General features: G+C 29.0%; 1 pseudogene; it reads right to left on the reverse strand.

The window, feature by feature from the left end:
* Positions 1–4,871: 4,871 nt before the first annotated feature.
* On the reverse strand, positions 4,872–8,540 carry LOC148204612 (putative pectinesterase 52; annotated as a pseudogene).
* Positions 8,541–16,403: the final 7,863 nt, after the last annotated feature.

Below are 16,403 nucleotides of genomic sequence, written 5' to 3' on the forward strand. Positions count from 1 at the left end.
TGTTATGTGTTCTAATCGAAAGTTAAAAATAAATTATTTAATGTGTTAGTTAAATAATTGAAACACTATAACATTGTGATTCTTTAGTACTTTAAGTCTATTTAAAATTTTCTTTGTTTTATAAATTTTTAAGAAATTAATTTTCTTTTTATAATATATCTTAGGATGATTTTGAGAAAAGATTATCAGAGAGAAAAAACAAAATAAAAATAAGTTTAATTTGCACATAAAATATTAATATTATTTTTGATCCAAAAATTTTAGATAATAAATTTATGAATTATTTTTAATTTTAAATAATTAAAAACAGATTGAGTGATATTTTAAAAGTCGAGGAAACAAAATAGTGATTCTTTTTAAGAACTGTAAAAGCAGTGCAAATATTAAATTAATTTAATATGTTATTATCGGGTTATTTTGATATTACTAATTATATATAATTTTCTAATAATTGGTGTCTGCAAGACATAATTGTATTAGAATTGACAACAAAATAAAACATCTTTATAATATTTTAGCAAAAAGAAATTTTTAATACTATTTAGTTGTATAAAATTAAGTGTGTGGTTTGCAATTGCTTTTAATTATTTAAAAAAGTAGTTATTTTGAATATTAAATATTCTATTATACTATAATTAATTAGTTTTATTTAATAATTTGAAATAAGAAATCAATTACAGAATATAAAATTTAGTACTTTTAATAGTTATTATGTGGATGTTGAGGTTTAGTTTCCAAAATTTTTTTAGTAGGGTTAAACCCACCTTAACACACTGAAATAAACACCATAATATTCAGAAAAAGAAATAATTGCGTTTCTATATTTAAATAAAAAAAACTTTTAATATAACTTACCTTCATATCCATTTAAAATAAATCAACAAGATGCACCAAATAAATATTTTTTTATGTCCTGAGGCATGGCAGAGGAGGAAGATGCATCACATTTTAACTCAAAGGTTTGCATTCTAGTAAAAGGAGAAGATTGATCCTTTAATTTACCAGAAAACATAGATAAAACCTACGAAAAAAAATTAATTATCACATCAGACAACATTGTAATTCTATTCTTGTACTACAATGATATTATAAAGTATAATAATTTGACAATACTTACTTCAGTGATTTCGTATGACAAAGATATAGATTTTGCCCTTTGCATGATTTCAAATAGCTTAATCAAAGTATATAAGGAACCGCTATCTTTAGCCAACCAACCTACATCGATATATATTTTCTCTACAAAGAGAAGATTAATCTCAGTGGAAAAACAATATAAAACATAAGAATCAGTGTATTTAAAATATTTAAGCCTTGGTGTTTGAAGCTCAAAGACACAGTCAGCTTCTAATTTCCCAGCCACTCTAAAACAAGATATATTTAAGTCTACAAGGTGGGGTGTAGAGATTTTGAAAATATTGAAGTCACCATATAAAGATACCAAATTGACAAAACCCTTAAATGGATCAAAAAGGTTTTCCCAACCACAATCAAAATTACAACAGCAGAGGTATAGGTGTTTAAGAGAAGGAAGATCGAAATTTGTGGTCCGAATGAATATGTAAGAAAGTTTGAGAGTAGTGAGAGATGTACATACAGAGAGTTTAGGAAGGTTGCTCACAACATACTGAGCAAGAATTGTAAGTAGCTGAATGGTAGTGGTGATAGATGGTGTATCAATAACATGCTCAATGATAGAATCTACCACATGATCATTATAAACGTCATAGTGACAATCTAAATAAACATTGAAAACATTGGCGGAAGTATCTCTGCAAGACAAAAAATTATCTACAAAAACCTCAAATGACATAGCATCTTGGAATGATCAGTCATCGAAGTTAAAAACGGGCAGGGAAGCCCAAAGATTCCTACACCGTTTGTTCAAAACTGATGCTGCGGTTTTAGCATCCACAAAAGAAAGGATGTGTACAATAATTTCATCAGGTAACTCATGTAACATTCCTTCTTCCTTCTCCTTATCTTTCCCCTTATTTTTTTCCTCTTTTTTTGAAGAGTCTCTTCTGGAAAAATTGTCTCCTTTCATTTCTGTAAAGTTTTCTTCTATTCATATTCTCGGCCTTCTCAAATACCTATATTTATAGTATTATTTTTCATATTTTTTCAATAATTACTATCATATGTTTTATTTTGATTTTATTTAAATTCACTTTATTATATTTTATCTTCTAATTATTATTTTATCAGCAATGATATTAAGTGTTATATAAAAATTAATTATCTTAATTTATTAGGATTCCGATTTTAATTCTTATCCAAACAATATCGTAACGAAGATGGTGAAATATGAAAAGTTATTGTTATAAAGATAAGGAAAAGTGTGTGATAATATAAATTTGCATACGTTTTGTTTGGGAGTTGTGTATCCACTCTAATTTGTTGTGTGATAAATACTGTCACAAAATCCAACGATTGACTGTCTATTGCGAGTAAGAGTAGTATGAAACGGAAAAATAGTCTTAAAACAATGAATCTTTATAGTTTTTTAAGAAAAAAAAGAAAGTAAAAAGTAAAAAAGAATAGTATGAAAAGTAAAAAATTATGTCCCAAAATATTATTTTTCAATATTTGCATGCGTTTTCCTATGCAGTCCTTCCGTTGGTTATCTCTCAGTCATTAAACCTAATTGCTAATAAATACTCTCACAATATCCAAAGATGTTCCACAATATCCAAAAATGTTCGACTTTTTCTATGCAATCCAATTTCTTGGGTTTTGTTACTAAAATAGGCAAAAATACACACATGTTACCAGAATGTGCAAATTCAACTTAAATTACGAAAATGGGGAAGTCGTAGGAGGTCCAAACGACTTCAACTGAAGAAGTCGTGCCCCCCAACATGACTTCACACTGTTCAGTAGTGAAGTCGTGCACCTCAAAAACGACTTTTGAGCATGGTAATCGATTACCAGAGACTTGTAATCGATTACAAAGTCATTTTTCATAAAAAATTAAAAAAAAAATTAAAGTTGTGTGGGGGTTAACGACTTCTCTTATTGAAGTCGTGCACCCCCTCCCATTCTTACTTTTTATATTTTCTAATTTTTTTATTAATTAAAATCATTTATAATTTGTTAATAATACTTTTAAATGTATTTAATATAATTAAAATTATATCGAATTAATAATTATATTTTTTAATATTATTAAATAAATAAATTTTATAATTTTAATTATTTTTGTAATTAAATTAAGTTTTTTTATAAAATAATTTTAATTAAATAATTTATAACTATAATTATTTTAATTATGTAATTAAAATTTAAAAATAATTATATTTTATTATAATTTATTTTTTTGAATTTTTATGATTGTGAATATCTTTTAACAAATTATAATTAATTAATAATTTTTTTTTCACTATAAACTATTTAATTAATAAAAATACTAAATATTAACTATTTTTGTAATTAATTATAATAAAAAATAATTTATAATGAAATATAATAAGTTTATACATTTTTATTTATGTAATCACAATAGTTATGGTTAGAAATTATTTAATTGAAATATCTTTTATAAAAAATTAATTTAATTACAAAATTAATTAAAACCATAAAATATATTTATTTAATAATATTAAAAAAATTTAATTATTGATTATGTATAATTTAAAATGTTTTATATACATTTAAATATATTATATAAAACTTATAAATATTTTTAAATAATAAAAAACTAAAGAAATAAAAGTGTGAAGGAGGTGCACGACTTTAAGTAAAGAAGTAGTCAACCCCAACGGTTTTCAACTTTTAAATTTTTTTATTATTTTAAATAGTTTATAATAAAAAAAAATTATTAATTAATTATAATTCAGAAAAAGGTATAATATAATAATTAAAATTCATAAAATTAAATTATAATAAAATATAATTTTTAAATATTAATTAGATATAATTTATATTATTTTAAATCTATTTAAAAATATTATTTATTATTATAAATCATTTTAATTAATAAAGAAATTAAAAATTAAAAAAAGATAAAAGTGTGTGGGGTGCACGACGTATTTTAAATATGTGATTTTTTGGTCCTTCGAAGGAAGGGAAGGGAAATGAAATGTTCAAAGTGTTTTAATGTTAAATTACAGGTAACTAGTTTTTTCATATTACAATTCACAGCCCATGTCAGTACAAGCCCACACCATATACCATTACCTTAATGCTCCCATTAGGGTTACAAGCTAGCATGACCTAACTCAGCAAATTGTTATGGTTCATAATAATTTATAAACCATGATTTTTATTATAATCCCTCCGATGTGGTACGTTTGATTAAAAAAACGAATATAACTTAAGTGAATAAGAGTGTGGCAATGATAAAGACATTCTGTGGAAGAGTCTGATAATATAAATTTGTATTCACTAATACATCTGCATGTTTATCTATTTACTGTATTTCTTCAAGATTCAAAATTCAAGCCTATTACAATATTACTTTTATTAATAATAAACTCGTATATATATAAACAACTCTGATTTTAAAATTTTAAAATATCATAGAAACAAATCCAAATTTTAAAATTTCAATATAACGTGCGAATTTTCTCACATCTCAAGGTGAGAAAAAACAAAGTCAAAGTAAGGAAACAATATTAAAGATGCTAAGCTGTGTTCCATTAAATTTAATGTGATATGTTAATTAACATAAGCAAATGATAACTAAATTTAAATTACTTTTTATAAATTAAAATTAGTCTGTACATAAATTGACTCAGAATATAACTCTTCATTCTTAATACTAATTACTGCAAGTTTCAAAAACTCTTAAATTTATTTTAGATCTCACTTTTAAATTTGTTTTAAATTTTCTAAACTCATGAGTAGCTAGTTAAACATTAATATCCTAATTAAAATTTGACTGGTAAGTAGGAAAGTCATCCATCTTGATTGATAAAGGATGACAAAGAAAAATCTTCCAACTGCGAATTTGTAAGCTTCTTCTCCCACTTAACGCTCCCGCTAGCGTTTGCTCCTTCTCCACTACACTCTACCTCACCATAAGTAAACCTGGACCTGCACCATCAAAGCTATAATAAACCAGTTTCTCACACCAAAAATATCAATCTTATAGTTGTTAAAAATGTGCGGTTATGATTTTAAAGGATGAATGAAGTCCTACTCTTGGCCAGTGTAGCCCCAAGCATCCCAGCCTTGAGGGGAGACTAAGGAAGATAAATATGTTCCATAAAATATAACTCTTGAATAAGCTCCATAAGCTCTTCCAAGCTTCACTTCACCATTTCCAATCACACAACCTCCTCTGAAAACAAAACCACTATCTTCTTTTTCTGATCCTCGAGATTGTGCTGTTACAAAACCTGGAGGAGATTTTCCAAGCGTCGCATTAATGATACAATTCTACAAGTCAAAAAAATAATTAAAATCAATAAATGTATATACTTGCTTTCATTTAATTCAAAAGAATATAAAAATTAGAGCATTTTATATAATATAACCTCATAGTAAGATTGACCGTTGCCATAAATGAAGTCAACTTCACCTTCAACGTAACAATCTTTGAAATAATGACGACCCTGTGCATCAAAGAGAGTATCTTGATAACTTTCGAAACCACACTTAATGAACACAGATTTGTCACCGTATATGGCTGCTGCTGGTGCAGGTTCAATGGTTTCTGACCCGACAAGATTATACGAATTCTGGAAGGTAATGCCGATAACAATTATATTGGAGGGAACACAAACAAATGTAGCACCCAAGTGGTCGTTTATTTTGTATTTACTTGATGCAACTGTGGGGGTGGTAGCAACGCTGGTGCCCACTTGATGTTAGGGTGGTTACCTCTCTTCCCTGCCCTTCTAAAAAGATGCATGCTTTATCTTCCGATATTATAATCTTCTCTCTGTCCAGTTACAAAACACTACAGTTACTGTCACTGATATATATATATATATATATATATATATATATATATATATATATATATATATATATATATATATATATATATATATATAACTTACTGATATAAGTACTTATAACAACCTTAATTTTAAACAGGCTAATGCAAGTATTAAAGAAAGAAGAACGTTACAAACTTACATGTATTTGCCAGGATTTACGTGAATTTTAACCCATTGGTAGTTGTTTTCCTGTATGGAATCAATAGCAGCTTGAACTATTGTGAAATCTCCTTTGCCTTGCTGATCAACTACAATGGTGTGGACGATTTTGTTCCCCGAACAATCCATGGCTGCACCGCCACAAGAACAGTAAAGAAACAATAGGAGAGGAAAAAAGAGAGATTTTTCAGTGTTACCAAAAGGTAATGCTGTGTATTTGATATATAAACTCACTTCACAGACTCTAAGGTCGTTTCTACCCACTCCCATCACTCATAATTACAACAAAAAGCAGTCATTAGACTAATTAATGTTTTCACCATACCTAAACACATATAAGTTATTTGATAGCATTTATTTATTTTTTATTTGAGAATTCTCAAAATAAAAATAATGGAAATAAATGAAAGATGAGAGGTTACTAACTATAAAAAAAATTAAGATTTACATTAAATTATTATATTATATATTATTAAAAGAAAACTTTGTTTAAAAACGAACCGTTGAAAAGAAATGTAAAAAGTTAGACAAATAAGTTCTATAATTAGTTATGAGTTTAACAATTACATAATTCATTTTTTTTTCCTAAAATATCTAAAGAAAGGATAAGATTTACCAAAAAAATGTGAACAAAGGATAAAAAATTGTAATACATGATTATATTAATAGTATGAGGTTGTGTGTATGAAGTGAGAAATTAATCAAGTTATTTATTTATTTTTAGTAAAGTTGGGTATTTTGGATATCTATACATTGTAATTTACAAATCTAATAATTGAATTTTGATATTAATTCAAATATTATCCATACCAAGTTTAGATAAATTGGAAATTTATTGTTATATACATTTTTTTGTTAATATTTAAACATAATTAATTTTAAAATACATTGTATGTATTCTGTTAAATTTATTTACTATAATTTTAAATAGTTTTGAAATTTATAAAACTTGCCTTATATATATATATACTAAATTTCATTACTGATGATAAAAATGAACAATTATGAACACTTTTTCTATAACAAACTCTTTATGTATATTTAGTTAATGTACAAAGGGCATTTGGTTGATGTTTACATTTTATAAGTTATTACATAACATTTGAAACTTAAGTTTAGGCATTATATTTTATATAGCTTTTTATTTAAAGAAGGTGATTCACCCGTATAAAAGTAATTAAGCTGTTTCTGGAAATATTTTGTTTATAAGTAAATAACTTGACTAATATAGCAATTCCACTAATATATTATTTATTCTTTATCTCTAAAGGATGGTAAATAATAAAGCACATTGACAAAATTGGAAGTCTAAATAAGATATAACATGAAACATAATAATAGTGAATTTTTATTTTTAAATGAAAATTATAATGACATTCATTAAGTTAATTCACAAAATATTATTTTAATTAAGAATAATAGTAAATGTATATCATTTATGTTAATCATTTATAATATTTATAAAAGTTTTTCAATAACATATAAGTCATTGAAGCTAAATTAACTAAATAGTTGACTTTTTTGTCATCACAAAGAAAGAAATAACTATAATTTGGGATATCTACATTAGATAAGTCATTCTACACACAATTTAGACAAATCTATTAATACATATTAGACATGTTTGTTTGTTCACTGATTAGATGAATCTTACAATACACATTAGATAAGTTTCTTCATACACATATTAGATGAGTATAGCACAAAAACACTATATAAGTCCAAGAATACACATTAGATGAGTATGTTCATATACTAATTAGATGAGTACGGTAAAAATTATTAGATGAGTCATTCGATACATTAATTATATGAGTCTAAATAATACACTATTTTCTGTACAATATTTGAATACTTACCACTATACTACAAAAACTTTTCGTTTCTTTCTTTTGTCCGGAACTTCTATTAGCCGAATGTTTCTGTCTTTTTGTCACGTCTTTTAAAGCCACTTAACTTCATTAATTCGCTCAGCGCACATGTACTGGTGCGCTATGCGAATTTTCTTAACTGCTGCACTTTAACTTATGTTATTCGCTCAGCGCACAGGATGCGCTATGCGAATTTCCTTCTTCTGACAGTGCGAATTTTGGCTTTCGCTTTGCGAAAATTGGCTGACATAGTCTAAATAATACACTATTTCCTGTACAATAGTTTACGTAACAATTTACTACCTATTACAACTTTTCAAGGAGGAACAACATGAATAATTACAAGATTAAGCTCATTTATAAGTATAAAAACAACTCTTTTTCACACTTATCACTCACCTATATCAGTTAAAAAGTTGGCTAATCTTGGTAAATCCACGTCCATCTTGTTGAACAACTTGTGCATCATAACCAGCGCAAATTTAATACCTGATCGTAGTTTGTGCATAAATCCTGATTCAGGATTCATTTCTGCAACCTCCTGCATGTTCGGCTCCGGCATGTTACTTTGAAAGTAAAATCAAGAAGAAAAAGAAGTAAAACGAAGAAAAGAACCAGAAGAAAAACGAAGAAGAAGAAAAACGAATAAAAACAATGTACTAATATAAATGCACAGATAAAAGAAATGAAAGAAGGAAGAAAATAAAGAAAACTTACTCTGTAGAAAGTGCACTAGGCTCCCAAAATATAGAAATGAGGAATCGCGCGCCAATTCAGTATTTAAATATGACAAATAATTTTACATTAAATTAATTTTAAAATTAAGGTAATTAATTTTTAAATGATTTGGAATAGAAATGCGCGGCAAGTTTTTATATTAAATTAATTTTAAAATTAAGGTAATTAATTTTAAATGATTTGGCATAGTTAGTTTTTATATTTTAAAATTTAACCATAAGCTCATTCTTAACAAAAAAAAAGAAGAAGATAAGAATATTAATATGACATCTTAGTGATGACATTATTACAATCATGTTACTAAAGGATCAAAATTATAGGGTATGATCTAAACGACTAAAACTACACTATTATAGTATTATAGAAACTAAAACTGCTCACTTAATTTCGTCACAAAATTAAAATAAGGCTTAATACCCTATTTTGTCCCCAGTTTCGCTCGACAATGTCAAATTAGTCCATTCTTTAAAAAGTGTGTCAATTACGTCCTTACTTAATAAAATTTATATAAATAAAATCACTTCCGTTAAATCCGTACAAACGGCGTTAATTATTTTTCTCTCTCTTCTATTAACGTCGTTTGTACGGATTTAACGGAAGGGATTTCATTGATATAAATTTTATTAAGGAAGGACGTAATTGACACACTTTTTAAAGAATGAACTAATTTGACATTGTCTAGCGAAACTGGGGACACAATAGGGTATTAAGCCTTAAAATAATGTCTATGAATAAAAAAATAATATAAAATAAAATATACGCCCATACATAATTCAAATAAAGGAAAACAAAAGAATAACCATAAAAAATCGAAAAAGAGAAGAAAACATAATTATCGAACATAATCAAAATTACACCATAGATTTCTTTCATTTTGTCATTTTTTTAATTCTACAGATGAAAGTGTTATTAAGATCCCAAGACGTTTGGGATATGGTGGAAGACGTATACGTTGAACCTGATGAAGATGAACATCAGACCATGGCACATACAACCCTGTTGAAGAAAACACGCGCAAGAGATGGGTCGGCATTATATTTTCTCTACAATGCAATAGATGAGCCAGGATTCGAAAAAATAGCGAATGCTAAATCAACAAAGGAAGCTTGGGAGATATTAGAGGTTGCGTATAAAGGTGACAACCGCATTAGACAAGTCTGAATACAAGCTCTCAAAAGAGAGTTTGAACAGTTGAAGATGGAGCCCAAAGAACATATAACCGAGTACATAACTTGGGTGGAGAAGGTGGCCAACCAACTCGGCAGGAATGGAGAACAAATGTCATTTAGCCGGGTTGTGGGAAAAATTTTAAGATCTCTTACAAAATATTTCGAAAGTATTGTGTGTGCCATCGAAGAATCGAAGGACTTGTCGGTTCTCACAATGGATGAACTTGTTGGGTCATTAGAAGCCCACGAACAAAGGAGAAGGAGTTGGGATGATCAGGTTGAACCCGACGACCAAGCACTACAGGTATAGTTTGACTTGAATAAAACTCAGATTACTCAGAACCGAGGTCCTGACGACAAATGGCGAGGAAGCCAAGGACGAGGTGTACGTGGCCGAGGTAATTTTGAGAATGATGAAGAGCAAATCGATCAGCAGAATTGGTGTGATCGAGGACAAGGGAAAGGCCGAGGATATCTGTCAAGAGTTGAGTGTTTTAAGTGTGGCAAGTATGGTCACTATGCAAACGAGTGTAGATCAAGTAAGTGCTATAATTGTGGTAAGGTAGGCCATATTGTAAAATATTGCAAGACCGAGACAAAGGGGGAACTGAAGATGTTGAAGAATAATGTGGAATCCTGTTGATGGCAAAGAGCTCGGATGCAATGGACATGGAGAGCCAAATCCCAACAATGGATGAGTGATCTTAGTAAAGGATGCAACAATTGTGGAGAAGGAAAACCTGGAGAAAGAACTCAAACAAAAAGATGAAGAGATTCAACGGATAGGGAGGCTTCTAGATGAAGCTAATGAAATTATGAATAAACAGAGGGTTGAGCTTGAGGAGATAAAGAAGGCGGATGTTGGAACATGCTTGAAATGAAAGACTGATGAGATTTCTACCAACTCGGTATGATATATAAATACCAGGGCAAGCAATCATATGTGTGGGAATGAGAACTTTTTTGATAAACTCACAAAGGTGGAGGTTAAATTTGTGTCTTTCGGAGATGACTCTAAGGTGGTCGTGAAAGGGCGTGGAACAATTCGACATATGCAGAACAATGGACGAGAGTGAGAGATTAGGGATGTTTACTATGTTCCCGAGCTGAAGAGCTATATTTTAAGCATGGGTCAGATAATTGAAAAAGGTAATTCTATTTTTGTGAAGGACCAGGTATTGTATTTAAAGGATAAGCATGGTCATCTAGTAACCCAAGCAAAAGCAAAGAAGAACCGATTGTATGAACTGGAGTTGGAAATATTGGAGAGAAGGTGCTTGAAGCAAGGTATGACTAGTAAGAGCTTGGATAACTCCAACTCAAATCTGATTGAAAGAAGCAAATCCGGTGTGGAATGATGCACTTGGAAAGCCGAATGAAGGAAGGAAGAATTTAAGTTTATGGGGGAGTTTGTTGGGATAAACTTAAATTTTAGGATTTTATTAATAATTTTGTTTAAATATTATTTTATTAATTTTTGGGTCTAGTAATATTTATTTTGATTTGATAGAGATAAAATAGGGATACATAGTTATGATTTTCGATTTATCTAGGTACAATATTATTTTATGATAGATTAAGCAGATTTTATTTTTAAAATATTTGATATTTTATTTTTAAAATAGTTGATATTTTAGTTTTATTCCCGTAATATTGTAAGTGTCACGGCTATTTAAAGCCTTCAATTATCAATGAATAATAAGACTCAATTTTAGGAAAATATTTGAGTGTATGTATCGCGAGATTTTCTTAACACCTTCATCTCAAATCCAGTAAAACTTCAACTTGAAGAAAAGTAAATGTAACTCCTCTTTCTCAGGATCATATATTTTCAGCAAAATGTACTTACACAAATTCTGGTAACACACCCTCGAATTCACTCTTATGAACAAACTTTTCACTGTTTACTGAAAATTACATTTTTTTTAGTTTACTCTCTTTCAATTTTGTAGTTCTTAAAAGATTTCTAAAGTCTGTTGTACTATTCCCCTAGTAGCCGGACGAAAAGAGTGAACCCCAACCATCCCTCTAAGAACCGATCGGGCTATCGGTCAGAACATGTCTGTCGGTCAATAACCTAAAGGTTGGTCTAGGTAAGATTGACCCAGGTAAGATAAATAGCATTAATGGCTAATTAATATGCTTAATAACCACTTCAGGGGTAGATATACGACATTTGTGAGTAATTAACAAGTTACAGTGTACAAAATTATATGGTATTAATGGGTGATTAATGGGCTGGTCATTTGATAAAGCTTATAAATACAAGATTAAGGTTCAAGTACAAACAACTAACTAAAAAAGATACCAAAACCTTGCTAAAACGTTATTCTGACTTGAGCGTCAGAGTGTTTTGTGCAGGTCGACTCCCGATCGGTATAAAGAGAGGCGAAAAGGAGTGTAGGATCTAGAGATAGTGAAGCGAAGTACAGAATGAAGAGCGGTGTAGCAGACTCGGTCCCTTTCATACCGAAACAATTGGCGCCCACCATGGGGCCCGAGGACTGTAGAAGAAACCCAGTTAGTATCACGAGAATGGCAGGACAGGCGGATCCGTGGGAGTTGATGCATGAAATGCAAAGGCGAATGGAAGCAATGTAGGCGGAGATCGTGGCGTTAAGGGCAAAGTGAGATGGACATAGGTATCAGTCGGTCCAGCAGTCAGCGATCCCGACGCTAGTGGGGGATGCAGGGAACACATAAGCCGAGGGTAGAAATTAGGAAGCGAACAGTGGTGCAGGAGCCCAGGAGAGCAGGCGTAATCCAGGAGTTGGCATAGGTCTGGGGGAGCAACCAAATGAAGCAGAGGGGCTTCACCCATTCACAACTGCTGTAATGGGGGCACTTATGCCCGAAAATAAGTTGTTTCCTGCCATGTAAAAGTATGATGGATCAACTAATCCTAGTGAGCATCTGCAATCCTCCATAGATGCCATGACTGTTTATTCCACTAACAATCTGGTGTGGTACAGAGTTTTCTCTTTGTCATTAAAGGGAGATGCCCTAGCTTGGTTCCATTCTTTAGAACCCAGGACTATTAATGGTTTTGGAATGCTACACAATTTGTTTGGGCAACAGTATGCATCAAGAAGGCTCAAGAGTTGACATATTTGGCCTTGCTGAAAATAAGACAAGAAGTGAGCGAAACTTTGAGAGACTTCATGGACTGGTTCAATAAGACCGTCCGACAAGTAAAAGATGTGGACAAGAAATTTATACTAAATAGCTTGACTACATCCTTGCAACCAGGGCCTTTAGCTGATAGCTTGTATGCTGAGGAACCCCTGACCATGGTTGAATTAAAGAATAGAGCCAACATGTTTATACGCATCAAGGAGATGCGAGCCTTTCAGTAGGGGCAAAAGGAGGAGTATGCACAGGTGCTGAACCGAGACCAAGGACGAAAGGAGGGAAAGCGATCACAAGATCGAGACGATGGGGGGAGCTTTAAGCGGAGAGAGGCCCCTAAGGGATCCAAATTTACGAGGTATACACAGTTCACTACGCCAAAAGCAAGGGTAATAGAGGAGGCGTTGAGGGCGAATTTGTTAACTCTGCTGCAATCACCTACCCCCAGGCAGGTTGATGGTTAGAAGCATTGCAAGTACCATCAGAACCTGGGGCATGATACGGAAGACTGTGACACCCTTAAGGATAAGTTGGAGGAATTGGTGAGAGCAGGCCACCTCAAGCGACTGTGACACCCTTAAAAACGTTGTTTGCTCAAAACGACAATATCAAATATTCTGTTTTACAATAAAATATCAAGCCTGAAAACTTTTAAATAGAATAAATGATCATTCCCAAAATAAAGATCCCAACTCTCACGTCGGCTACGGATGAGTGCATATTTATGCCCACATTTATGCTTTAAAATTAAAATTTTTTATTAAATTCATGTGTTTGAATGATTGATTTAAAGAGGATTTGTGATTATTGGATATTGTGTTTGGAAATAAAAGGGACTTAAAAAGTTATTTTAATTGCATAAATTATTCTTCAAAATTCTTACGTTTATTTGTGCAGCTGAAATTATAAGTTTTATTTGTCCAAATGGCAATTCAAGGCCAAAATCAGATTTTGTTTGCAAAATAAAAATGGGCCAAACAGGCAGACTTTACCTTTGCACCTCCTAAATTTCTCTACATACATTACTATTTCTAAAACAGGCCAACAACTAAGCCCAAACACTAAGCCTTTTCTCCTGCAACCCCTAAATTTTCCTATTCCTACCCCTCCTAAATCAGATTTCACCAGATACCATATTCTGCCACGTGTCCAAATCCTCTACACACAGATCTGACCATTGAGAAACTGCCACGTCATTAATCCTCTACACACCAAATAGACCAACCAGTTTTTGCCACCTCAACCCTAACTCATCAGCATAATCTTCTCCACACAAACCCTAGGCCGCCGTCACCACCATGTGTCGCTGCTACCGTTTTATATCATCAGTCTATATCACTTTTGAGGTTTTTGTTTTGCAACCTTATATTTTCCCATAAAACACTATACAAACAACATGCAAATGACACGATAAGATAAGATAGAGTTTTTAAATTACTTTTAATAATTGTATATATTAAGTCATATGCATATTATAATTACATTTCACCGATATATTACAATGGAATAAAAATATTTATTAGAAATCATTACATAACTTTGAATTCATTAATTATTATTGACACTGACTATCACAAACTCTTGATTATTTTATAAATACACATTAAATTAGATTATAATCGTTTTTGTTTGAGACTACGTATTGTTTATGATATAAAAAAGGTGAATTTCATTCTTGTTTGTTTATATAGATTGTAATTGATTTATGAATATGAAAATGAAAGAGTATTGACTCACCGAAAAAATTTACAAAATTTTAAAAATAAAAAAAAAGTTAAAAAAGTAAAATATAACTTTTTCTATTACAAATATGTTCTTTAAAAATTTGAAATAAAATATTAAGTAACATAAACATCATAAGTAGTATAACTTTTTTATAACAAATATATATTTTAAACCATTAAAACAAATTATTTAATATAATATTTTAATTATTCTGTTTTAAAAACGTAATTATTTTTAAAACCTTATACTAAGTTTTATGTAAATATCATTAATTATAAATTTTATTAGATAACCTTAAGTTAATTTTTACATACTTAAAAAAATAAAATATTTAATAAAAAAATATTTATATTATTATTTAATATTAAAATGATAAATATTTTTTTAATAATGAATTTTTTAAGACAAAATTATTTCATCACAGTATTTTTATATTTTATTATCGATAAACATATATTATTTTTTAAATAATATTATTTTAAAAATTAAAAGTAAAATATATTTTTCTAAATTTAATTTTATTAAATAATTAAGTATTTAGAAATCATAAAAGAAAAAAGACTATATAAAAAAGTAATACTTTAAATTTAAGTCATTTTTTAACATATTAAATATGTAAAAAATATGTTAGAAATTTTTTCAATGATGATTAAAATGTGTGTAAGGATACACGTTAAAATAACTATTTATTTAAAAATCAACTTACTTTAAAATAAATATTAATATTTTTATTTTTAAATGATAGTAGTTTACATACTAAAGCTAAAATATATTTTTTAAATTTAATTTTATTGATTAATTATGTAATAAAATATCATAAAAAATAGTAATATAGAAAAAATAATTAGTATTATAGAAATATCAAATGCTAAAAACTAGCAAATTTTTTCTAGTATTATTTTTTATTATATTGTAATAATTAATATGAGAAGATTATTGCTGGCTTGGGTGACAAGTTGACCGAAGTAACCACCATGTACAAAGAGTGTGAAAAAATCAAACACATGTCAAGTTATTTTTGTGTATCGTATGGCATGAAGAAAGTTAATATAATCAATATCATTGAAAGGACTTATCGATCTAAATGATCAATATTATTAAGTATTATCTAATTAAAATTATCGATAAATGTTGTTTATTAGCCAATAAATCATGATTAAAAATTAATAATTATAAGTTATTGTATTTATTATAAATTTAAAATTTTACTGTAACTTAGATCGAATTAATCACTTAGTTAAAGTATATTAAAGAGGTACACCCAAATTATTTAAAGCTTAGACAAAAAAGTTTTAATTAAAAATATTTTATGGAAATCATCAACCTAGTGAAACATTTTTTTTCCTATTTATAATCTTTGGACATACCTAATGAAAGAATAATACTTCACTTTAATTATACAACTTTATTATTAAACAATTCAATCTTTATTTTACTCTATTTGGAGAGATGCAGTCAATGAAACTGTTTATGAACTAAATGATCTAGCTGGTAATTTACTTTCAATAGATCTATCGGGTTAGAAACTTCAAGAATATACTTGTTTTACTTTTCAATTTCAATTAAAAAATTATTTTAATAATTTATTTAATATAATTAATACGGCAACTACCATTTAAAAAAATAATTATTTTTTTGTAATAAAGTTTTATAATTACGTGTTT

Source organism: Vigna umbellata, chromosome 1 (assembly GCF_029865625.1).
Source record: "Vigna umbellata cultivar VRB3 chromosome 1, Vumbellata_1.0, whole genome shotgun sequence".
Lineage (NCBI taxonomy): Eukaryota > Viridiplantae > Streptophyta > Magnoliopsida > Fabales > Fabaceae > Vigna > Vigna umbellata.